The sequence below is a fragment of the Amblyomma maculatum genome, chromosome 5 (assembly GCF_055883805.1).
Source record: "Amblyomma maculatum isolate TAMU_Amacu chromosome 5, ASM5588380v1, whole genome shotgun sequence".
Taxonomy (NCBI): domain Eukaryota; kingdom Metazoa; phylum Arthropoda; class Arachnida; order Ixodida; family Ixodidae; genus Amblyomma; species Amblyomma maculatum.
In genome coordinates this window covers 43,292,003-43,317,110 of record NC_139348.1, presented here as the reverse complement: position 1 = coordinate 43,317,110, position 25,108 = coordinate 43,292,003, and positions in this window count along the sequence as shown.

The following is a 25,108-nucleotide window of genomic DNA, read 5'->3' as shown; positions in this document are numbered from 1 at the left end:
TTCGGTAGATGCTCTAGAGTATGCTCCTAGCTGCGACGCCAGTTAGAGCGATGTTCGCGAACCGGGAGAGCAGTGCAACCACAATGCTTATGGGAATTCCGGAGAGTTAGTTACGACCACGAGGCGCACGTGGAAGGCACGGAGCCACGAGAAGGGAGAAGAGCGCCACTGCCGGTGGTGGAAGACAATGTAGACCCTTATCTCTAGTTAGTAGCCCTAACTATCACTGATGAGAAGGTCAGGATTGTTTTGAAACACGAAGAAAACATCCACTGCGTGTCAGAAATAAGGGATAATAAATTATGATCTTGCGAAGCGTGCGGATTGTTTAGAACATAAGTCCAGAAAGAGTGAAGGGCAATTGTCTTTTGAAGGCACTAAGTTTGCAGACTTCACTCGTAGCCAGTGTGTAACAGTCGAGGAATTCGGCAGCAAGAGTGTGCCGAATTTGACGCACACGGATGCTGACAGCATGAGGCCATTAGTAGTTGAGCAGAACAGGCCAGAACAGCTCAGTGGGAACGGCTGTAAAGTAGGAGTAGCGGAGTTCATTGGCCAATGAAATGTGCAAGTAGGGTTGTCAATGGACGAAGTACAGCTAATCGATTCAGCAGTGATGACGCTGAGCTGCGAGGGCCGAGAGGCCATTTTGAAAAAGGAGGGAGATGGTTCACTCCGTGTGAGTCTAAAACCGCAGGAAGCCGTTTTTGTTTCCGAGATGGGCACGGAACTATCTAAACGTGCAAGAACTAGAGCGAATGCTAAACGGAGACCGGCCAAGTGTGGAGCTCTAGGTTCGGTCACTCAGACGGCCACCTGTAACAGCCGTAGCAGGAATGCCGAAGGACCAAAGTTAAACCCTTTCCAAGGGGCGCTTCGGAAACGCACGAAAGCAATTTGTAACCAGGTTTGCGAGAGGTCCAAGCGCAAAGCAAAGAAACGTCAAAAGGAACACGGTTTTGCTACCCGCAAGAGGCGTGAAGGCCCCGAAAGTGCGGGAGGTCTCGGATGGGGTAGTAAAGTGCCGTCCTGAAACAAAAACAGTGGGGTCGCAGGTAATGCTTCCTCAGACGTCTAGAGGCTATAGGCGGCGCGGACTTAAAAGTAGACTGGCACGCAGTTTAAGAGGGAAAGGACATATGCAGGTTCAACACGCGAAAGAATCGCCGGTAACATGCGCGGAACCGCTTTGTCGAAAGCAAGCAGGAAAGAACCCTTGCAAGACGCGACGGGGGAGGCAAGAGTCACGTTCGGCTTGCATTTCATTGAACGGCACTGCTTTTCGACTTCATGCACAGTGCAAAAGCATGCATGGCGCCGGGAGTGCGCAGGGAGACGGCGATCATGCAGCGACTTGTCGCGACGCATTTCGTCACGCCTCGAAACAGGTAAAAAGAGACAGGTCGCGACCCCGCTGGGCGCGCCTGAAAGAGTAATTCTTTCGAAGGGGCAGGATGCCGAATCACCCACGTATATAGCGCTTCAAAGTAGCTCTTTTTTTTCTTTAGCTTGCGGATTCGTGGAAGGAAATGCTACTTTGTATTGCTCTATTGTTTTGATGTTCGAACATGTCACTTAAGGCAAAGCTACCAAATTTAGTGATACACAGAAGTGTGCGGAGAGGCCTCGAACCGAAATGTAAACAGAGTTTGTTTAAGCGCAGTTTGAGGCGCAGAGTTGTCCAGTCCTAGTTACATTTTCCGGTAATCGTAACACTCGGGTGCATAAACAGCTGGCAACTGCAGAATTGTTTTTCTTTACTTTTGCAAGCGCAGTGTTAGAGGAACAAGCTTGCCGATCGGGGACTGCCGCTTTCGAGTGATCTGAATTTTGAGCATTGTTGCTTCTTCGGTGAGCGCTCCAAGGTCGGCCTGAACGTTCAGGCAAAAAAAAAAATGGAAGGCTGTTTCAATAATTCTGATTGTAAAGGGACGGGAGTGGTGATGAAAAGTTTAGTTTTGATTTTCTATCTGTGTAGAATACCCACCCACCTTTTTGTATAAAGCATGTCGGACTTGTCTTTGGTTGCCTAATACGAGACATGGAAGCTGGCTCTGACTCGAAATTCGGGCAAAAATGAGGCGATCGGGGTGAAGGGATTTTATTTGTTTAATTTAAAAGCCTGGTGCATGTTAAAGGGGGTAGGAAATAGCTAGAAAGGTCACTGATAAACGTTTCCAATGTGTAGAACAAATGCTTCCGAGCATTCGTCCAAAGTGAAACTCCTCGGAAAAAATCCAGCGATTATTATTAATTTTTAGAAATAGCGTTTTTGAAATTCGCGGGCTGCGCCGTTTCCGCCTGGCGACGACATTTGGCACTATTCTGCCGTGATTGTCTGCGTCACAAGTGCCGAGAGTGACAGACCACGACAGGCTGCCATTGGCTGCAGCCGCGACGATCTGCTCGAGTGCTGCATGCATGCAATGCATGCGTAAATCCGAGCTTGGCGCTTCGGTTCGCGATGGTAATCGAAAAGGTGGTGGCGTCCGACTGAAAGTGCGCGTCGGTGCAGGAGTGCTAAAAGGGCGCGAGCTGGTCTTGTTCAACACGGTACCGATTAAAAAGGCAGCATCAACCTTCGTGTACCGACTGACGGCGCTGCAGCGTACTATAGTCCCGTCTCGTCTTTGCAGCATCGACCATTTTTGCGGCGTGTTGATAATTAAATGGAACGTGCGTCAAAAAAAGGTCTACCCTCAGCTTCACCGCGAAAGTACAGACATTCGCACTGCTTAAGTGCATCACCGGATGCCGCCAGGTTACCGCAGAGATGCCGTCCGCAGGGCGTATTGCCGTTCCCCGAAAACTGCAGCAGCGGAAGTGCCGGGTGCGTCACTCAAAAATAAAACGCAACGTTACGTTTTGTTCCAGCATGCAGCGCAGTACAGAAAGTGAAGTGCAATATTAATAAAATAGTTTTAAGGACTAAAATTCCTTACTGTAAAGAGCGTAATGCATCTGTGGCGTCCGCCGCGCCATCTTCGCGACGTTGAATAAGTTAACTTGAAAAATCGCCGCGGCGCAAATCCGTAAAAAGAGTTTACAGCATGTTAAAAATCGATTGTTGCTGAGAGCGTTTCTGAACGCAACCTAAAGGTAACATGCACTCACTGAACAGGAATTGATTACGGTGAAGGTAATTGTACAGCGTAACCGTTGTCATACCGTCAAATCCTGGCTGCGTTCGCGGCTGGTTTTGCTGCTTTTAGGAACAAAAACTTGGTATTATGCAACCTGAAGGCGAACATACCCCAGGAAATATAATAGAAATTCATTTAAATGTTGTCAATTTAAAAAATAAAAAAAACTGTACCTACAAGAATCGAACACATATTTTGAAATTAGGTACGTGGTGTGGTGTGAATTCATTGCGCCTCAGAATTTTTTTTTCTGTATTACCAGTTTTTTTTTTAAGCCCACAGCATACGCTCTTAATCAACAACAACAAAGCAAAACAAAAGGAATGCTAAAAGCACTAGGCACGTTCTGCCTAAAGCGCTAGAATTAAAAGGGCTTTACTGAAGCCAGCTGGTTCAGTATAGGTAGCCACTCCGGAGAATAATCTTGTGCACGCAGAATTTCTCTCAGTTATACCACGCTCTCGATGAAGTAGTGTCGAGCGGGGTGTACAACGGTTCGCTCATGCATGACATCCATACGCGTTTTCCATACGCTATGCATACATAATAGCATCAGCATGTCATTCGGCACTCCTTTAGGGTCGGCGCATGGCAGATATCGGATACCGAATGGCGTTATTGGCAATTCCTTTTTTAAAGTTCGCTTCAAGATATCCCAGAGGAAAACTGAGTAATGGCACTTCAAGAAGATTTGTTCAATGGTCTCGGGCTTTCTGCAAATAATGCAGTTAATAGACCAAGGTACAAAGAGCCCTTTGTTCTGTAGCCATGGTTTGACTGGAAGAGTGCCGGAATGCAATTGAAAAAAGAATGATTTTGCACCAGCTCTGACAGGCATACGTTTTACCCTTTTCAAAATGTCACGCTCAGCGACGGCAAATGCGGCCTTTAAATGCGCTCTTATCGTTTTCATTAAACGTACTAAAGATGGCGCGACGGATGCAACTGGCCTATCAGAGGATTACTGCAAGCAATTTTTATCATGCAAACTATTTTATGGTGTATGCAGTTTAGTTTATGCACTACAATGTAAAATAAAAAAAAAGTAGCACCACCCGGCACTTCCGTTGCTGCAGTTTTCAGGGAATGGCAATACGCGTCCGCGGGCGCTGGGGCCGGCGGCAGTCCGATCCTGCGCTGCTCCCTGGGCGTCTCTGGGCATTGTTTATTTCCGTCGAAGCCATGGCGGACGGCATTTTGGAATCGCCCGCTTCGCTGCGTCTTTAGCGTAGCCGCTCTCATGCTCCTGTGCGCGATTCTTGCGTGTAGCTGCAAAAATCAGTGACAACCTTCGCTGCCGAACTGAATGTGCCGAGCTGCTTTGCTGATGTTTTGCGCCGTCAATTTTGGCTCGGACGAGGCGCACACATGAGGAAACACGCGTGCCCGTTACGCATTAGCACTTCCTAAACGATGTTCGAAAGGACTTAAAAAAACACACTGCACTATCCTTTTCGCTAATCTCAATTCATAAGATTCGCGGACGAATAATTCGTGCTCACCTGTCATCATATATCCGAACTCTGTAGCGATCATCAGTGCTCTCATCGCTGATACGCGTATACATTCCATTCGTTTTGCACAAGAGATGCCTCTCGCCGACCTTAATGAAAGCGCTCCTGGCACGCTCGATCGTCTGCCAGCATCCATGCAGAGTCGATGATATCGCGTCAACTCCGCGAGGGGTCACCGGCCGCCGTTGGTCAAAACGCGGAAGACAGTACGAAAGTATGGACGCCGTGACTGACCCCGGAAGCGCGAAAGAAGAAAGCGGTCTTGTAGAAAGCCGTGCTCGGCAGAATTGCACGCTAATTAGCGCTGAATGGTACAGCGATATGAAGGGAAGTGCTCCTCCGCGGCGGCCACCAGTATGTGTGGACAGCAGCCTGCCCACCTGCAGGTATGCGCTCGCGAACGACCCGAGTCCTTCGGGCTGCTGTCGCACACAACTCCGAGAGGTCAAGGAACTGAAGGAACCGGCGACCGAGGAAGGCAGCAGACAAGGCTGAAAGCTATGCAAACGCAGACGGACGGGAAAGGCAGAGACCGTGAATGCGTGGGCGACGCTCGGGAAAACCGGTGCGGCAACCAGAAGTTTGAGAACCGAGCATCACCTGATGACGCTTCGTGGGCGGAGCTATCAGGCGGAGTTCCCGAGCTGTTTTCTTCGTTTTTTTCTGGTGTCTCCGAGTGTTGAGTTGAGGGGAGAGAGGTGGAGCGCCATTTTTAATCGCCGATATTTCCGGTGTTAATGAAGCTAGCTGAAACATTCTTGCGGTGAATTGACTTGTGAGGGAGTACCTATCTCTCGACCAATTTGCTTTACTTCATTTCAGGCATTGCATGAACCCGTTAAGTGGATTCTGGGCGCTTGTGCGCGTGGCAGTGCTTCGTTGTGTGGAACGTTTGGCCTATGCTTTCTTTTGTTGGCGTTGGTTGGCTTTGACTTTTGTGCCCGGGGGAGATGATCCCCTTCAAGCCAGGACACCAGAACGAACGCAAACCAATCTCTCTTCGCCAAGTGATTGCGACCACTAGCCGATGGAGATTTTCCCCGGCCGCGGAGGAGCTGTTAAAGTTGGCGACATCGAGTTGACGCGGGAGGTGCGGCTTTTTACCATTAAGGCAAGAAGTCCCGAACAAAAGGTGAACGGTCAGGAATGGTGACGCAAACGCCACTTGGAGCGACCATCACAAAGCTTGAAAGGAACGCGGGTTTATTCCGCCGGTCAGTGACAGCAGTCAACTACAGGCCATCGGGAACAATTTCGTTTCTTTTCTTTTCTGCTGTGTATTTTATCAATGCATGTAATCCCACTCCTGCCTAAGGCCTTCTGTGAATGCTGGCAGTGTTCCTGAAATAAATAAAAATAAATAAATAAAAGGTTCAAGAGGATCCCGGTCCCTCCTGCATGGGTGGGTACTCTCAAGGCAGCCACGCGGTAATCTCCTTCGGCCGGCCGACGGCACGTGGCGGCCCTTGCGACGCAGACGTGTGTACCCAGGCCATGAGGCGCCGGCAGTCAACGCTTCTCCAATTCGTCTTGCCGACGGCGAGCGGCGGCTCCTTCGACACAGGTGTGCCCCGAAGATGAAACGCCGATCGACGCAGGTGCCTTCCAGACTATGGGACGCCGGCAGACAGCGATCTCCTGGTGTGCTGCCCTCTACACCGCCACAGCAGCTTCCTCCTTCCCCACCAAGTCTAAACTTTCGAGGGGGCGTGTCTGCGAAAGTGTTAGTGTGTCATTGTGGATGACATTAAAGTGATAAGGACACTCCCTCAACTACGAGCACGCCCATCACCTAAAGACCCTGGGGAACACATTCCCTTTAAAACTGTGTGTGTGTGTGTGTGTGTGTGTGTGTGTGTGTGTGTGTGTGTGTGTGTGTGTGTGTGTGTGTGTGTGTGTGTGTGTGTGTGTGTGTGTGTGTGTGTGTGTGTGTGTGTGTGTGTGTGTGTGTGTGTGTGTGTGTGTGTGTGTGTGTGTGTGTGTGTGTGTGTGTGTGTGTGTGTGTGTGTGTGTGTGTGTGTGTGTGTGTGTGTGTGTGTGTGTGTGTGTGTGTGTGTGTGTGTGTGTGTGTGTGCGCGCGCGTGCGTGCGGGCATCGTCAGCTCTTCTCTACTCCTAACAATGTAAATAAACACAGTCTTCATCCTTCTACTCCCAACTCCTTCACTCAGCCGCACTTTTTCCTGAATGGAGCGTGCGTCGATGCTGCTGAGGATCCATCCAGCGGCACCCGAGTCCCACCTCTAACAACGGTGATCGGCGATGACATCGAACGGGCGTCCAATACGTAAGGGGGAATTTTAGTGATGGCCCAAGCAGACATTCGTTTCCTGTTACTGTATAGTTGGTCTCTGATTTTGTCATGGCACAACTGGCGTAAGCAACGAAGTAATCCGAGCAACCAGGCTTGCACTGAGCGAGAACGGCACCGATACCGATGCCGCTGGCGGCCGTGTGGAGTTCGGTTGGAGAGCAGGGGTCGAAATGACGTAGTATCGGTGGGGACGTCAGAAGTTAGCGGAACGTAGTGAAAGCTTGATCACATGCGGATGACCAGGCAGACATGTCGGGGCTACCAGCAAGAAGCTGGGTAAAGGGGGTAGAATGTCGGTAAAATTTCTGAAGCGGCGGAAATAGAAGCAAAGACCTAAAAACCTGCGCAGTTCTTTCATTGAGGGGCGCCTGGGAAATTCCGCCGTGGCACGAAGTTTGGCAGGGTTCGGCAGGACTCCGTCTTAGACACAGTGTGATCTAGTATGATCAGCTGTTGAGCATCAAACATGCACTTCTTTAATTTTGGCCGCAACCTGCGTTGTTCAGCCATCTAAGAACACTCTGGAAGCGAAGATGAGATGGAAAATCCTTCGAGAAGATGACATCATCTAGGTAGCAGATACATATCTGTCATTTTAGCCCTCAGAGGATGTTGTCCATGCGCTCATATTTGGAACGAGCATTACACAAACCGAAAGGCATGACAGTAAATTCATTCAGGCCATCAGGCATTACGCATGCGGTTTTCTGGCGGTCGGCTTCCGCCATTGGCACCTGACAATACCCAAAGCGGAGATCCAGCGAAGAAAAGTATTCAGCTTCCTGCAGGCAGTCAAGGGCTCCATCGATGCAAGGGAGAGGATGAACGTCCTCCCTAGAATTTTGTTGAGCCGGCTGTAGACGACGTTTAGGAGCACGACGGGGGAAGCGCACGGGCTGTGAGAGGGCTGGATCACTCTGGCCTCGAGCATGTCACTTACTTGGTCGTCGATGACGCGGCTTCAGCGGCTGAGACACGGTAAGGGCGCTGGCGCAGTATGCATCGAGGTCGGTGTCGATATGGAGGTGAGCCGCTGTTGTACGGCCTTGCGATGTTTGGTGAGAGTCGAAGGAGGTGCTGAATCGTTGCAGGAAGGCGACGAACTGGACGCGCTGGGTAGGTGTCAGAGATGCGTCAATAGAGCAGTTGAAAATGTCAGACGTGATCGAGTCGATGACTCCAGTGGGAGTAGTGACGGCGGTAATGTGATGCGCTATAGGCTCTGCAATAACACTACAGGCATCGGTGGGAATAATGATATCACCAGTGCCAAGTGCTTCTTCTCGAAGTAAAGTAGTTGGAAAAAAGCAATGCGTTGGCGAACGCTACTACGTCCAGAAACTGTGAGCACGGCAGACGGGAGCAGCACATATTTGCGATCCGCACAACGGACAGGCGGTGTATACATTACAGTCGCGTCAGTGATGGCGTCACATGTCACAGGAGCAAGAACAGGAGAAAAAGCAGGGACGTCGATGTCGTCGGCAGCGAGGATGGGCGCAGAGGGAGCAGGGGTTGTTTCTACAAGTGCCATAAATCGGCCGAGAATCAATGTGAACACATGCGCTATCGATGATTGCATGATGCTTAGACAAAACATCCCTTCGGAGGATTATTTCAAAAGTAGAGTGAGCGGGAATTATGAATTCACGGAAGAAGTGTCTTCCTGCTAAGGTGGCTTCATCGCTCCTCTGAAAATTCTTGCCGTCCTTGTAAGCACTTGTCCTGTCTCCAGAGAAGTGGATCTTCTATTTCCGAGGAAGCTCCAGACGTCCTCTCCGCGTCAGGTTGCGAGACCTCCGGCGCATGCTACTCATGCATGATTGCAGCTCAGGTCGGCACGGAGGCTAGGCCTAGTGCTGCCGCTGCCACGCTGGCAGAGGTAGCTTCGCCGGAGTTGCTCGCTGCAACTCCTGCTCTGCCGTCGACACCTCAACCTGACCATCGGCCTCAGGTCCAGCTTGGTGCTCCCGGTTCTTCAGCACCAGCGCTCATTCAGCATTCCCAAAATGGACAACAGCCCGTAAGTGAACTGTTCTCTGGGCGGAGCACGGCTATGGCCACTCAGCTAACACGACGAGATGCACATCCAACAGTGCGACCTGAGGAGACAAGCTCTCCAATGGACCTATCGGCTCCACCATCTGTATCAACGAGCACCCGTGCCCCTCACAAGCGTCCTTCGGAAGATAATCAACCGAATTCGTCCTCGGCAAGTGGTGGCTATCAAGGAAAGCGCTCCTGTTTAACTATCGAAAACCAGATTGCACCTACACCGGGATCGTCATCTTATAAGGTGGCGATTAACTCTCTAGCCAACAAAAGCCTCACCGATATACCAAACAGGATCATCCAGGCCAACTTGGACGCGTGTCTCGGAACCAGAGGTTTTCGAGGCTTCACGGCAAGGAAGAAGTCAAACACTATAGCTGTGTGGCTCCCGACACTTACTGCGGTGGAACGTGTCCAAGCGCTTAGTTATATTTCAGTCACAAGTGAGATCTCAGTGCCTGTGCAAGTGTATCTAGTTGAAGGCTCCGACTTGCAGCGTTGCGTCGTTTACAACGTCGACATAAACGAAGATCAAACCACCCTTCAACGTGAGCTGTACTGCCTAACGCACCGAGTCATACAGGCCCGACACATAGGAAAGGGGCGTTCCTGCATGATCACCTTGCAAGGCCCTCCGACACTCCCAGCCTGTCTGTACTACTACGGCTGCATATTAAGGCCACGGTCGTATAAACCGAGTGTGGTTTACTGTTATAACTGTTTTCGGGCAGGGCACATGCGCAAATCTTGCCCCTTTGCTACTGCCGATGAAGGTGCGTCTGAAGGAAAAGTTACGTACCGATGCGGCCTCTGCAAATCGGACGACCACGAGATAACATCTCCAAGTTGTCCGACAAAGCAAAAGGCAACGCAGAAGGCTCGTCTTCGGAACACTAAGCGTTGGCCAATAGAGGACATGACACCGGTGCAGACATCCAATCGCTTTGCAGCTCTTCAGTATGATGATGACGAGTGGCCAGAGCTTCCTGAGCCCGCTTCGAATGCACCTCCAGCTAAGACAAAGTCTAATGATACGGTGCTCAAGAAACGCCGTCGACAACAGCCAATACAGCAGCGTACTGACCTACCAGACGACGATATGGCTGTAGTGGATGAGCAAATCAATCGTCTCTTAGCAGAGGTCTCTAAGCTCCGACAACACCGCGAAATGCTTGCTCGACGTCGGCGAGCTGCAGAAGTAACCGCCAAATCTAGTAATTTCCCAACACAACCGCCTTCATCCCGCGCAACAGGGCCATTTGCTGCCTCTTCCCAGAGTACCACAACGCCCAATGATAACTATGCAACATCGCTGCTCCGCTATATGGTCAACCAGTTGTCCAACCTGACATCCGTGATACTACAGCGCTTGGACTAGCACACAAAAATGGCGAAATCCGGTCGTCCTGGTGTACTACAGTGGAACTGTAGAGGCATTTCCACGAAGGTGGCCGAGCTCAAGACCCGACTGCGATTCAACAAGCTTCGGGTGTGGGCTATGTTACTTCAGGAAACGAACGCCTTGCCATCTATTCCTGGCTTCAGCGGCTACGTGTCTAACTCAATGACAGACCGTCGCGTGCAGACTGCTTCTCCCCCGGGAAAGGCGGCGATATATGTTGAAACGCGTATTCCTCATGTACGCCTTCCTCTAGAAAACTGGTGCACATCATACCAAGAGGTAGTAGCAGTTGCTGCGAAATTTCTGAAAGGAACCGTTGTTCTTGTTTCTTATTACGTTCGACCAGCTGGAGGCGCCTCTTCCCGTATTAATCTTGGCTGGTTATTAAGTGTTCGTCGGCAATACCCCGGGTGTCCAATTTTAGTCGGAGGCGACTTTAACGCCCCTCACCCAGATTGGGGTATCCGACTGCAAGCCCTCGTGGTAGGCGTGTGCGGGACGCTTTCACTGATGCCCTGTTTGTTCTGCTCAATCACCCTGGGACAGCAACACGGCCTGTGCGTCACATACGTAGTGCTGCCTATGCTCCAGACTTGACGTGGTGGTTGGGCGCAGGAACTCCCTCATGGCACATGGAGCCGGACTGCTGGGGAAGTGATCACCACCCTATCCTCATCGGTCTCCAGCCCTCCCGTCTCCGCCCTTTACGCCGCAAATGTTCTGTGATAAACTGGGACAGCTTTCGCTCATGTCTCGACAGTATGTCTTCAGATTCGCCGTCACTCCTTGTTGACCGTATACAGAGAGCACTAAACAGCGCTACGACTACTACCTGGATTGATGTAGGTCGACCGGCACCAGATCTCGGCCTGTTTAACTTGTGGGCAGCCCGCCGTCAAGCTGAGCTGGCTGCTACGCGAGACCCTATTTCGGGGCAGGCACGTACACGACTAAATTATCTTACCGCGAAGGCTCGGAGATATGAACGCGATCTCTCGCGACGCCAGTGGCATGCATGGTGTGAACAATTTTCTGATAAATCATCGAATGTCTCACTCTGGCGAACGTTTCGTGCAATGGAAAACGGTCGTCGTTCTACTGACGCAGCAGCAACAGCATGCTTTGCGGCTAATCTGTCGCCGGGCGATATCGCCAAAGAAGCTGCTCGAAAATTTTTCCCAAAATACGATATACTGCCTCCTTCAGCTGTAAACCTTAATTTGGCAGGTATCCCTGCAGACGCATGGAAACTACCATCTGCTGCCGACGCTGATGGAATTGCGAGCCCCTTTTTGATGTGCGAGCTGCTGGTTGCAATTGACGATTCGAAACGGAAAACAGCGCCCGGCCTGGACAAAATTCAGTATGAGGTTTACAAGAACCTCAGTACTGCTGCACTTCCTCAACTACTAGACACCATAAACAAAGTGTGGCTTGATGGTGTCGTACCCGAGAGCTGGAAAACCGCTGTCGTGATCCCTATTCCCAAACCTGGGAAGCCTCCAACGGACCTCGCCAACTTACGACCAATCTCCTTAACATCAACGCTTTGCAAGCTCGCAGAGAAAATGCTAGCCACACGACTTTCTTGGTGGCTTGAACAGCACGGTTTTTATCACCCTGCTCAAATTGGATTTCGTCCATACATAGGTACAGAGGACGGGTTGGCTGTCTTGGCATCAGCAGTTCTATCTTCTACCCGCAGCCGCAATGTACGTACCATATTAGCAATGGATGTTGAAAAGGCATATGACAACATCAGTCATGCTGCAATCCTGAATGCCATTGACATGCTTCATCTCCCTCCGAGAGTACGCACTTTTGCCGCATCATTTTTGGACGGAAGAAAATTTACAATACGCCTCAGCGGTGACACTGTTGGTTCATTCGTTTCACTACGTGGCGTGCCCCAGGGATCACTATTGTCTCCGACGTTGTTCAATATTACTTTCATCCCATTGGCGTGGCGCTTACATGATATCCCTGAAATCAAGTTTTTGCAGTAGGCAGATGATATCACGGTATGGAGCACTCACCATGATCTTCTCACTCAAGAGGCCGCCCTTCAGTCAGCATTAGACGTAACCTCTGATTACGCATCCTCCATTGGCCTTCAACTTTCTGTGTGTAAAACTTCATACACGTCAGTCGCCAACCGCTGGGGACGCGGTAAACTTGCCTCAAATCCAATTCGTCTCTCTCTATCAGGCACCCCAATGCAAGAAAGTTCGAGCCTGAAAATTCTGGGCTTAACAATTCACCAGTCAGGATCAGCGACTGCTTGGCTCTCTCAGGCAAAAAAGCAAGCACTTCAAACTATAAGTTTAATAAGAAGAATTGCACCTAAAACGGGTGGCGCTGGCTCGTCTGTTGCACGCCAGTTAGTGAGGGCGGTTCTGCAGCCCCGTATTGTTTATCAGGCCCAGTTCCAGCATCTTACAAGGGCACAATGGGATCGCCTTGAAACCGTAAATCGAGAAGCTATGAGGACCATAACATGCCTCCCACGAATCACACCAGTCGTAGCGTTACAGGAGAATGCGCAGCTCAACACCATCGATGAACTGGTGCAGCAGCGTCGTGATGCTCGCAGACTCAAGGCCACTTTGTCACATTCCACGCAAGCACTGAGGGCGTATGCAACGTCACACATTATTCTTCAGCCACCTGCGCCAGTTCTCCCTCCCTGGAAATTTATACAGTTAGGAGACATCAAGCCAACTGACATCCGCAGACCGACGTCTGCCAACTCTGCATCGTTGCTACGCCAGAGATTTGAAGAGCAAGATACTAACCTGCCTCAAGATTCCATAGTAGATGGAAGCCTGCAAGGCTGTGAAGCCAAAACGGCAATCTACTGTCCACGGAGACCTAGCCTGAATCAGACAACTACGTTTCAGCTTTCGGAACCACTTACATCTTTCTGCGCTGAGCTTGTGGCAGTTCAAGAGGCACTCTGCTCCGTGACTTCAATAACCATGCTCCCTACAGCCCACGTTGTCATCCGCACTGACGCACTTCAAGCAGTACGTCTGCTCCGACGAGTCAGCCGCTGCCCTAAAATTTGCCAGGACATCCACCAGCTTGCGGCGCGCATCCCACAATCAATACGCATTGAGTGGGTCCCACGGGATCTGCTGCCTTCCCAAAGTCAAGCTGATTTTGCAACCCGCCTCGTGAACCAAGACGCATCAATCCCACGGCTTCTCGAAGTCGACGACGCTACCCTCCTTTTGTCAAGAAAGGAGCACCTCCGGCGCCGCACACGTGCACTTATCCCTCCGTGTGCGATATCCCTTCCCCGCGGTCTCACCCGTGCAGAGGAGGTTGCGCTTAGGAGGATCCGGGTCGGTGTTGCCCTTACACCAGCTGTAACTAGGACGTGGTCATACTTCCAACACTTATATCCTCGCCCAGGATGCCCGATCTGTAACAACGAAGATGTCGAGGCCGACATCCACCACTTGCTGTGGGACTGCCCAGCACTCAAGCCAACACGAATCCGGCACCTGAGCATAGCTGGCCTTTCAGCAACCAATCCTGCCTCATACTTCACTTGGACGCAGGGACCTCATCATCGCTCACTTCTGGACTTCATAAAATCAGCCAACCTTTTTCCATTCATTTATACATTTATTCATCCTTCATCTCATAACCTACTGATGCCCTGAGGCAATAAATATCGACTAAAAAAATTATGAATTCACTAATGTAGGAGAGGCCGTGTATTATGAGCCGTGCGGTGTTTGCAGCAAGTGGTCAAATCCGTTCGGCGCTGGCGTTTCGCAATGTAATATCGGGGACCGGCGTCTTCACTTCCCCAAGTTCACGGCATAGTTTACAACTCAATCACGCACACCGCAGTATCAGTGTCGACGAGCGCATCAACAGTAACACCAACGAAACCCTCAATAATGTCTACAGGGCACAGTTACTCAGGGCGCAGTTCTTGCCTCCTGAACTGTGGCGCCTAGTTTTTCGGCTCAAGAGCGATGATCGGCGAGTTTAGGAGATCGGGACCGGCGGCGGGGAAATGGCGACTGGTGGGTGTATGAATCGGAACTCGTCGGAGAGTGATGGGAAGGCGAACGACGGGACCGGCGATTCGGAAAATGGTACGTCATACTCTGGAGTGCACCTGTAGGCATAACGAGATCCGCACGGCACATAGTGACACATGGCCAGCTACACCGCAGACATAGCATATCGCACAGTTATTCTGTGTGCGCCGCGTATTCTGATTGCAGGGACCGGTGCGAGGCCGAGCAGGCTGCGTTGGTGGCACCGGAGGCAAGGGTTGCCGCTGATTGAAGATGTGGTTCGGGGGCGCGTGCGTTGGCATGGCGGGGAAATGCGGTGGTCGGATTTCAATTTCGGCGCACGTCAGCGCAGCGGCGACCTTGTGGGGTGACGTGGTAATTGGCACAATCTCATCACCTTGCTCCTGGATGACACACTGCAAAGGAGGCGACAGGGATGATGGGTCGGGCCAATAGGTAACCAAGGACAACTGTCCCGCCACCTCTTCCCGCACAAACTGTTGTATTTGCTGGAAAAGCATTGACTGACCCTGAGGAGTACCGGGAAGGTGCTGTGTTGATAGTGCTTATTCTGAGGAAATTGTACTGCGCGTCATGAGACGCTGTTTGCAGAGCTCGTCATAAGTCTGACACAAAGAGATGACGTCAGAAACGGGTTGAGTGCTTCTGAAATGCGTCACCTTCAATCCCCTTAAGGACATGCTTGATCTTGTCTTAAGCCATAGATGGATTAAGGCGTTTACAGAGGTCGCCACATTTTCAGTGTAGGTTGTGAAATTTTCGCCTTTCTACTGGGCGCAAAAAAGAAGCCGCAGTTTGGCGTGAAGTTTCCGGACAGCGGGATGGCCGAAAACCTCGGTGAGACTAGTTTTGAGTGCTGCCTAGATAGAAATATCAGCTTCGTTGCTTCGAAACCACACGATGGCGGCATCACTTAAACGGAAGATGACGTTCGTGAGCTTAACGTGGTGTTCCCACTTACTGTAGGCACTCACACGCTCGTATGCTGTGAGCCAGTCCTCTACGTTGGTGTCGTTCGTTCCGCTGAAGATGGGTGGGTCGCGCTGCCGCACTGGAACCGAAGAGCTAATAGCCCTGGGAATAAGGGCGCCAGGCTGGGTCGTGGCGTCTGCCATGATTGTAGAGCCGGGCAAAGTGTGACTTCGGAGCTCCAGGTTGGGAAAAGGCGACACCTCCTCCAAGTGTAATAAGGCGGTTTAGGCAGTTTGCACGGTAATATATCTTTATTGCTACGAAGCCCAGCCTTTTCTTCTCCTTCGGTGAGTATGACAGATATCCACAGTGGGGGATTGGCCAGAGTTCATTACAGGTGTAAGAATAGAATTCATGATGTCGATTTAGACTGTATAATAAATAACGTATTAAGTCAGAGCTCGAGCTTCGTCAGCTTTGTCATTGTTGTTGTTGTTAGCCTCTTTGCATTCTTCGCAACTTCCTGTTTTTCGGCGACGTCTCCGTTTTCGTCTTATTGCTGCTTGTTCACAAGTATCACTTTAACAGTACATTTACCCTCTATACAGAGGTATATATGCTATACAGAAGGTATACAAGAAATATCCTTGAATTTAGTTGCATTTTGTTCTGTCATAGCGCAAACCACAAGGTTCAGCCTTTAATTTTAGTGTAAACGTAAGCGATACATCTCTGTTTTGGTATCCCGAATTGAGTTCCAAGCGCCCTGCTTTATCCAGAAGCCCGTATCTCATGATATAAATTTCCGCTTCTATCTACTCACTATGCGGAAATTTCTTATGGTCGTTTGACTCGTTCACTGAAGTCAGCACTCCCATTTAGCAGCGATGCTCCTTAAGCCTTGAGGTTGTTCCGTATAGCTTACGCAGCTAATTTGTTCGCAGTAATTACGTCACCATTACGACACACCCGGTGATGCCTAATAATCGGAGCTCACGTCATCTGACTTTACAATCGGTCATGTCTAAAACCGGAAATGACGTCATCATGACGTCACATCCGGTTATGGTGTCAGTCCAGTCATGACCGATGACTTCACCAGGCGATTCACGCATATACGTAGGCTGGTCCTACCGGGCTCCGATGTACGCGTCCGTGCTACGCCTTTAACTTGGCGCTTCCTCGAACGCCGCACCACACAGCATACAGAAGCAGACGTAAAACGTAGGAATCAGCAGAGTTTCAAATTGGTTTACAGAAACAAAAAGGTGCAGTATCTGTCGGACTTTTCCACCTATGACAACAGATTGAATTGACGGGTCTCGAAGTATAATCAAGGATAACTTAGTCGAGGCTAACGCAAACAGAATCGCTGTGCCACTAGTTTTACGCGCGAAAGTGTGATGTGTTTCGATAAATTCGGAAATCCTGTCACGCACCATTGCCTCCATCAGATTGCCAAGACAGGACTTAAGAGAACTAGAACAAAGGTTCTCCTCATCAATAGGTATGCCGGCCATCGGGATGAAGGTCCTGAGAGCCGGCTTCCAATCGAGAGGGACAGGAGTGTCTCCGTCCCAAATGATATTGATGTATTTTGAGGAGCACGGCTTAGGCAGCGTCGGGAAGGTTGGCCAAAAGCTTGACAGTATAACATTGTCGGGCCAGGGTGCAGTGCCGCGCTTCATTTTGCTTGAGGCCACATGGAGGTCGTGGAGCTGGAACGCAATGTTCACCTACGTATTCTCTTTACCTGTGTACGAGTAGCCAACCAGCCGGGTGCCTTGGAGGTGCATAGGTATCGGTCCCTAAGCGTGTGCTCTAGCTGTGTTGTCGTTCCTGTTAAGTTGTGCATGACTTTATGGAAGTGGCGTTGGGTTTCCGTGTGTGTTTGTGTAGGATCGATGAGCGTGCGGAAGAGATGCCATGTATTGCGGCCAGACATCTGGCGCGCAGCCGTGTTACACATGTCCTCCCAGTTAGTGTCTGCTAGCTGAGCAGCATATTATGCGGCTTGATATGTGAGTTCGAGGATGCGTTTCTTGAGGCGTCTGTTATATTTCTGTTTTTTTCCATCTTTTGGTGAAGCTTCGGTGGTCCTCCCAAAGACATAGGAGATGGTTGGTTGTTCACGTCCGTTTACGCTTCCGCGAGCTGTAACTGCATTTCGTGTTTTTTCAGTGCAGACGTATGTTATTTGTACCAGTTGTCATATCCCGACTGGAGGGGATCTACGATAGACAGAGAGGTGCGGAAAGTGTCCAGTTCGGGATAAAAGCTTGTGTTTGTGGACGTTTCAGCGGGCGTATGTATATGGCTGTGTTGATTATACAATGTTCACTAGCGAGAGTTTCCTCTGTGTTCACCCAGTCTGCCGCGTACGTTATATGTAAATGTGAGATCCGGGCAAGTATCTCTTTCAATCGAACTTCCTACACGTTTTCAGTTGGCAGGGTCGGTGTGGAAGGTGCGTCCAAGCGTAGAAAGTTCCGCAAGCCTCATCCCAAGTGTGTCCTGTCGGGGGTACCCCCAGAGCTTGCTCAGAACGTTAAAATCACCGACCATCAAAAGTGGTCTGTACTCGTCATCTGATAGCTTGTCTGAAAATTTTTCATAATGTAACGTTCTTAAGTTAAGGGGTGGGGGTGGCACTAAACGTTTAGAATGTGTATAGGTGGGTCACACGGTTTTAGGGGCATTGCTGACACCATCGTCTATGCGAATGGTGGTGTTGTGGGGGTGTGACCTGCTGCGCAGTGTATTGTTTGTGAACTAGTATACATGTCTGCAGGTTGTGTTGAAATGTAGTGTAGTTTTTGAGCTTGATGCCTGTGCCGGGTTCCTGAAGGGCAACCCCGGTGACGAGGGATTAATTGATCTCAAAGTAGAGGTGGAGTTCAGCCCGCTTCTTGTTCTTGCGCCCTCTGCAATTCCACTGTTTGAATGTAAGAGGCTGATTTGTTTTGCCTCTCGACTTAAGATTAGGGGCTGTGTTGGAGACGGAGGGTGGGATCACGTTGCTAGGACTTCCCAATCCACTGGTGCCCGGTCCTGACATGCAGGAGTCTTCAGAAAAGTCAGACTCATCGGGAATGTCACTGCTAAATTTTGAGGGGTGGTTAACATCCTCATTGCGCCTACGCGTTTAAGGACGCGCGGAATTTCTTGTATCTATTTTTGGACAATGTGAGTTACGGCTTGTGTCACTTGTGCAATGACACTATCCATCTGACGCGCGATTGTGTCATTAATATTTTTGAGAAGATCAGCCAACTGTGTTTCAACAGCGGTGACCCAGGTCTCCAGGGTCGTGAAACGACTCTCCATAGGATTAGGAATCTGCCTCTCTGTTATGCTTTCCTCCTCGTCGCTCGAGGATGGCGAAGTAGTGATTTTTGCTTTGAGCGAGTTAAGCACGCTGGCTAGTTTTTTGTTTTGAGCTCTCAAAAGGGCGAGGTCGTGTTTAAGTTCCTGCGTCTGGGCGATACTAGTCAGGGAGGGGAAGGAGAGAAGGCGACCCTCGCAACGCCACCTACCATAGGTTGTGTGCAGGCGGGGCCGCCAGTAGCAGGGCATAGAGCTGGGAACTCCGTTTCTCTGGGCGTGGCGTTGCTGCCGCTGTCTTGTCATTTGGTGGCGTCCTACAGCGTTTCTGTCTCCTGTTGGCGTTTTGGTTTTGCAGGGGGCCCCGAAGTCCTGTGCCTTGACAGTTGAGGCCGTATGAATTTCTCCGTGCATTCGCGGGAGCTGGTGAGGTGCGGGCACATTGGTTTGCATTCTTAGGGGCCATCCCCTCAGCATCAACCCCCAGATTTTGGCCACAAAGGCCGCACGTTTCATTCACTGCGGTGGGATAATTGTCCGCCCGGAGCCCCAGTATGCCGCAAAGGTAGCACACTGGCACTGTTTTGTATCTCCTTACGGGAATCAGTTCTGCGTTGTAGTGGACGTATACGCGGAACGTTACGTCCCTCTAAATTGAGCACAGTTGTGTTTCAGTTCAACAGCTTGTGCAGATGGATGACGTCTCCAGCAGGTCACTGCACATTATGTTTCAAGAAGTCGCTGGTTTCTAGGTTATGCAAAGTAATCACTCAGCGACACACATCATCGATGAGATTGAGGTGTCGATGAACCGGTAGTGGTTCTTTGCTGGTGTTAATTTTAAAGTCCAGAGGCACCTTCTGAACTAGCTCAGCGCTCTGCATGCCACAGACGATGATGTTTTGTTCCCAATTGGGAGAAATTATGATGCAGTTCATGTGCTGCCTACCGATGTATTGGAAATGGTAGCGCCGAGCTCACCTTGTTGAAACGCTGTCTTGAGACCGTAATGTGTGGCTTGATCACGATCACGTAGTTGTCAGGATTCATCCTGATCGGTGGTTTTGGCGCCCACTGGGAAAATTGGGACGAAATCTTCTTTGGACCTTTAGAAGACGGAAGGCGAGCGTTTCCCGTATCAGCATTGTTCGGAGGAGTCTGGCTTGGCCGCTTCTCTTGCGTTTTGCCAGCGATGGCGCTAGTTCTCGACCACCTGAAAAAGAGCAGCTTGCTCCGCCGAAATGAGGGATTGGCCATCCTCTGGCTGGCTTATGGGGTTAGACGACCACGACATAGTCGTGGGGTCGCAGTCGCGTTGTTCGTACAGAGCCATGTTAACTGGGAGAAAAGCAGGCGTCTCCGCGACCAGCGGCGGGGAGCCGAAGCCTAGAGGCCTATCTCCTCCGCTACGTGGGGGTGTTAAGAGTTGCTCTAAATGGCCGAAAATTGAGTGCGCCTGAATACGATCGGTGTCTCCAGACATGCTGCCTTCACGGATGCAAATCCGCAGGTTTTGTAGAGCAAGAATTCCGCGTATCCAGCCGAAACTCGACGGAGCCGATACGCCACGCGTCCGATCGCACCGCGCTGCACTAGCGTTCTCCCATTTTTTTCTGAGCCCCTGGCCATGCAGCCATTCATTCAAATGAGGTGGCTTGTTCCTTAGGAAAGTCGGCTTTTAATGTGTCAGGGACATATCCCGTCCCTAACTTCATTCTATGGCGATATCCAGGTTTTACAGGTTCCAGAACATATCAGCATGGCTATGTGATCCCTTCCTAAATAGCCCAAATTATCAGAGCAAGCACCTGGAAAGCCCGCTCATATGAAACCAAGCTCAACGACGCTGTTGCGATTCAGGCTTCCTAGTTTGAATTTATACTATGATAATATGGCGGGACACTGACAAGCTTCTGTGACATATTCGGGGAAGGCGCAACTATACATCATTTTCTACAGTCCTGCCTGAAGATCTAAATTCACTGAAAGGTCTACCTGGAAGTCTCTTCTTACTATCGTTCGATGCCAGTACCAAGGATTATTCATTAGATTAGATTTGCGAGATTCTCCATGACTACATATTGCAATCGGTAGGTTGAACTGCTGTTTTAAAATTGTTGGAGATCTTTTTTATTCACGCCCTCGGGACATTAAACCCAATAAATTATCTTTTTTCACCAAAATGGTATGGTTGTAATTTAGTTTAAATATTATTCTGTCATTTTCATTGCTACAATTTCTTAAGCTCTCACTGGGCGCTAATGGTTTTGTCGTAGTTGCTCGTATAAATTTCTTTGTACGTGCCATACCTTGGCCAATTCCCCCCCCCCCCCCCCCCCTCTGTTGGTATGTGCCATGCCTCAAAAGCTCAAGAAGAAGAACAAAGCGGGCAAGCTAGGACAGCAGCCGTTCAGAGCAGTCATGGCTTAGATACAGATCGTCGCCGCCATTTGCTTGGTCTTCGCGAGGTGGTACGCGGTGGAGAATATTGTGTCGGGAAAGCTGCCTCGCATTACTTTCATCGCTCAATGGTTCAGCCTTGCCGCGTTGCCGGGGGTCAACCGATCCATTGAGAGGGTGATAGCGTCTGAAAGCGATGCGAAGTCAATGAGGAAGAAGGCGAAGTCTTCAGAGCAAGGGAAGACTGCTCACCGCTACACTCAAGGCCAGGCATTGAAAAGCAACGGGCTGAATGACATCTTAAGCGAAGGAAGCCTTGTCACCTTTGCTAGTAAGCGCGTGAAGTTTAGCCATTCCGTTTCGCATTATTCGTTTATTTTCAACCGTGTATACTTCTATTGTCAAGTATGTTGTTTGATCGTTTGCGTGCAGAAGTAATTCTGTTATTCGCTGTGCAAAACGCAGAACACACGTATTAGCTACTTTCTATTTCAGGCAACTGCTTCTGTTCAAAACGTTCGGACAGGTATTTTTGTCCCAGTCTGGTGTTCTTACTAATTTACTGCTAATGACGAAATACTTCAACCGCAGGAGTGTGGGGGAAGCTGTTGTGATATATTTCTCACCGAAGTGTTCGGTCCGGTTTTTGTCGCAGCGTGGTGGTTTTACTCTTTTACAAGTAAGGACGAAATACCTCCAAGGAGGAGAAAAGGGGGATGACAGGCGAGGTCGGTAAGTATGCGCAAAGGTTTGACGCTTTCTGAAGAGCGCGAAACGTGATTACCACAATCATTTGCCAGGATACCTGTTGTCGGACGTGAAGAGCCTATTGGATTACGGCTGGGGAGCTGCGGAGAACAATATATTTGACCGTTTGAACAAAACTATCAGTACAGCCCTGGAGAACATCGCACAGTTTGGGAGCTGGACCACACTGAGACATGGCTGGTGGTGATGACGCCTGCTCTGCTTACTATTCTTACGGTCAAGTAAGCATTGCTCAATCATACTTGCATGAATGTATTGCAGGATCTGCCTTGTAGAATCTGAGCCAGAAAAAAAAATGTCCTCACAAATAATAAGCTCATGAAATGCTATGAATTTAATGCCGGTGGAGAATGTAGGGAAAGCGCGATGGAAAGCTATGTTGTACGTAGTAGCTAATAAATACGTTCAGAGTCTGAAGAGTGCGCTCGCCAATATGGCCTACTGTGGTTCATTGTCGGTCTGCTAAAAACTTAGCACACAAGGCTAGCGTATACTGATAATACAGATAATATGCATTTCTTTAGAATCTACTCAGTTATTGAGACTTCCAAGACGATGTGCAATACCTCAACAGGACCTGGAGTATAAATTTTAGATATTTCTAAAGCAATTCAAATAATCTCGGAAAACACAAACTGCCCTCAACGTATTCACCCTCACTTAATGAGTACCTCTCAAGTCAAATGCTTGAAGTCCGTTGGGCATATTTTCTTCGTTAGCAGACAGCACACAATGGTCGGTGAGTCAATGAATTGGAATTTCACACATTCATCTCAGCGCGGAGAAAACTCCTATAAAGAGACGCTTCTTCAAATATCAAAGCTTGCATCTTACTGCCAACTATATTTGAAGAGGCTTTCCTCATACACTTATAAAAGACTAAACTCCGAGCACCAACAACAAATAATTAGCACTATTGAAAATATTACGGGTAATCACGGTTTATGACAGGCAGTATTATTTTTATGGCTAAAAAAACCTGAAAACCCTTTCTTATAACTCCAGCTCGTGTTTGTTTTCTAGATTTTATTATTTTTCCGAAGGCTGAACCTGTAATAATTTCTTTTCCGTAATACGTTGGTTTTTTTTTTAATTCTTTATGCGCTGCCTTGAGAAATACTTATATATAAAAAACAGAAGAGGATTGAAGCACAATTTTTCCACAAACAAATTTGTTAATGGAAACCAGGGAGAAATCCACCAGGAATTAATCCAGCCCGCTTGTTATCCCAAGTAGCTCGCCCTCAATGTACTGCCATCAGCCCAATATTCGGTGAAGCCGGCCCCAATATTGGGGCCAATAATGGTGTTTCATTGAGGCGCTACCCGTGGCAAGATTTATTCCAATCTATTTGACTGGCTTCCCTACAATGGCCATCAATGGCAGACTAGGTTATTTATTGGAACGCAGCCTCACTCAATGGCTACCCAGTATTTTCCACACAAGCATACCCACTGGCTCCTATATAAAGTACATCCAGCCACTCTCACTGGCTATCCGATACTTACAACCAAGCTTACTCACTGGCTTTTATTAACTGCTGCCCATCTAGGCTCATCGGCTGTCCAACATCGCCCACCCAAGCTTGTCCACTGGCTTTGCATAATTGGCAGCCAGGCAATCCCATTATTGTTTAATGTTGTTTTTTGCGATTATTTTTTTATTTGATCGGTGCTACGGTACAGTGGCAGCTAAGGCCATCATGTGCGAAACACAGGGTTGTTTGTTTTTGTGCAGCTATTTTACATGCAGCTAATGATATATATACAGCATCCTAAAAGTATACATGCATTCACAGAAAAAAGCCAGAATTGCTCGTTTCATGGATATTTATTAGGTGCACATGTGGTAAATAGTAAAAAAAAGCTATAGGCAGAATTCTTTCAGACTTCCAGGACTTCACCTCTGGTTAGGTCCATTGACAAGGTGCCGGCAGATCCCCGGTTGTAGGAACACGACGCATTAAAGGCAGTTTCAAGTGTCTGCCAAGTCAGCCTCTCTAGCATGCGCCTTTTTCTCTCGGTTATAAGAACAGCAGCTTTCAGCAGCCGATGCCGATGTATGCTCCAGCAGCTTGCATGTCACCATCTTCCATTCGTAAAAACATCTACAGGCGAAAACAAAAACAGGAGACAATATTAAGCAGAATTGTTTTTTTAGTGCAACTTGGGCAAACTGTTTTATGAGCAGTAAAATGTGCAACTGCTATAAATTAGTTTGGCCAAATCAGTGTGCTGAAATTGGAATTCCTGAAGAATGCATATTTTCTGTTTGGTGCAATAGAGTTGAAGCAAAAGCTTTTCTTACTCTCGGCGTACATAAACAGCAGATAAGCACATTCTGTTAATCTTTATTATCAAGTGCCAATGACTGACAAAATAATTAATTGCCCGTTAAAACGCCGCATTGTATAAAAACTGATATCTTACTGGTCGTCCAGCACAGCCTTGCATGCATCGTCAACAGAAGCAGCCAAAGAGGGAATTTTCTCGCAAAGGTTTGTCCTAGTGATCCAGTCTTTACACCTGCAAGGAACTGTAGCAACATGGGAGGCAAATAAAGTAACAAATGCTCCCAAAAACCTACTTCGTTACGAACATATATCTTTAAAAAAAGGATCAGTGGTACTCACACTAAGCTGCAGACTGTTCCGCGAGGCAGGACGAGGCATGTCGTGGTTCTACTGTTTATACTCCGAGTGCGAGCGGAGCTGCTGCCGACAACCCGCGAGGCGCGCACCTACGCTGCTAGAGAGCAGAGGGAAGCGCGAGAAGAGAGAAAGAGCGCCGGCGCCAGTCGTGCGAGCGCGGCAGCGCTGTCCGCATGGTTACGTATGACACCGCAAGTTGGAATTCCGCCGGGGTTCACTGGACGCGTCTCAGGCGTGGGAACGAAGAATGCGTACGCTGCCACAGCGAAGGCTGGCGCCGCTGCGTCGCAAACAGCCGCCTAACACTGCTAGAATTAACGTACCGTCTTTTCCAAAAGTAACCAGGCTGTCCAATTCGCTCCTTAGCCCTGTAGCTAATCGTTTTACAGGACATGCCAAGTTATTAATCACCTGTGCGAAAGAAAAGCCCATCACTATTTTCTATAAAGACCATTTTTTGCCTGTTGAAATAGATCAAGGGCTCCAAACACAGTTTAGAATGCTGCTGGTTACTTTTGGCAAAGATGGTAAGTTTTTTTTCTAAACTGTTGAAGCGAACGAACGTAAT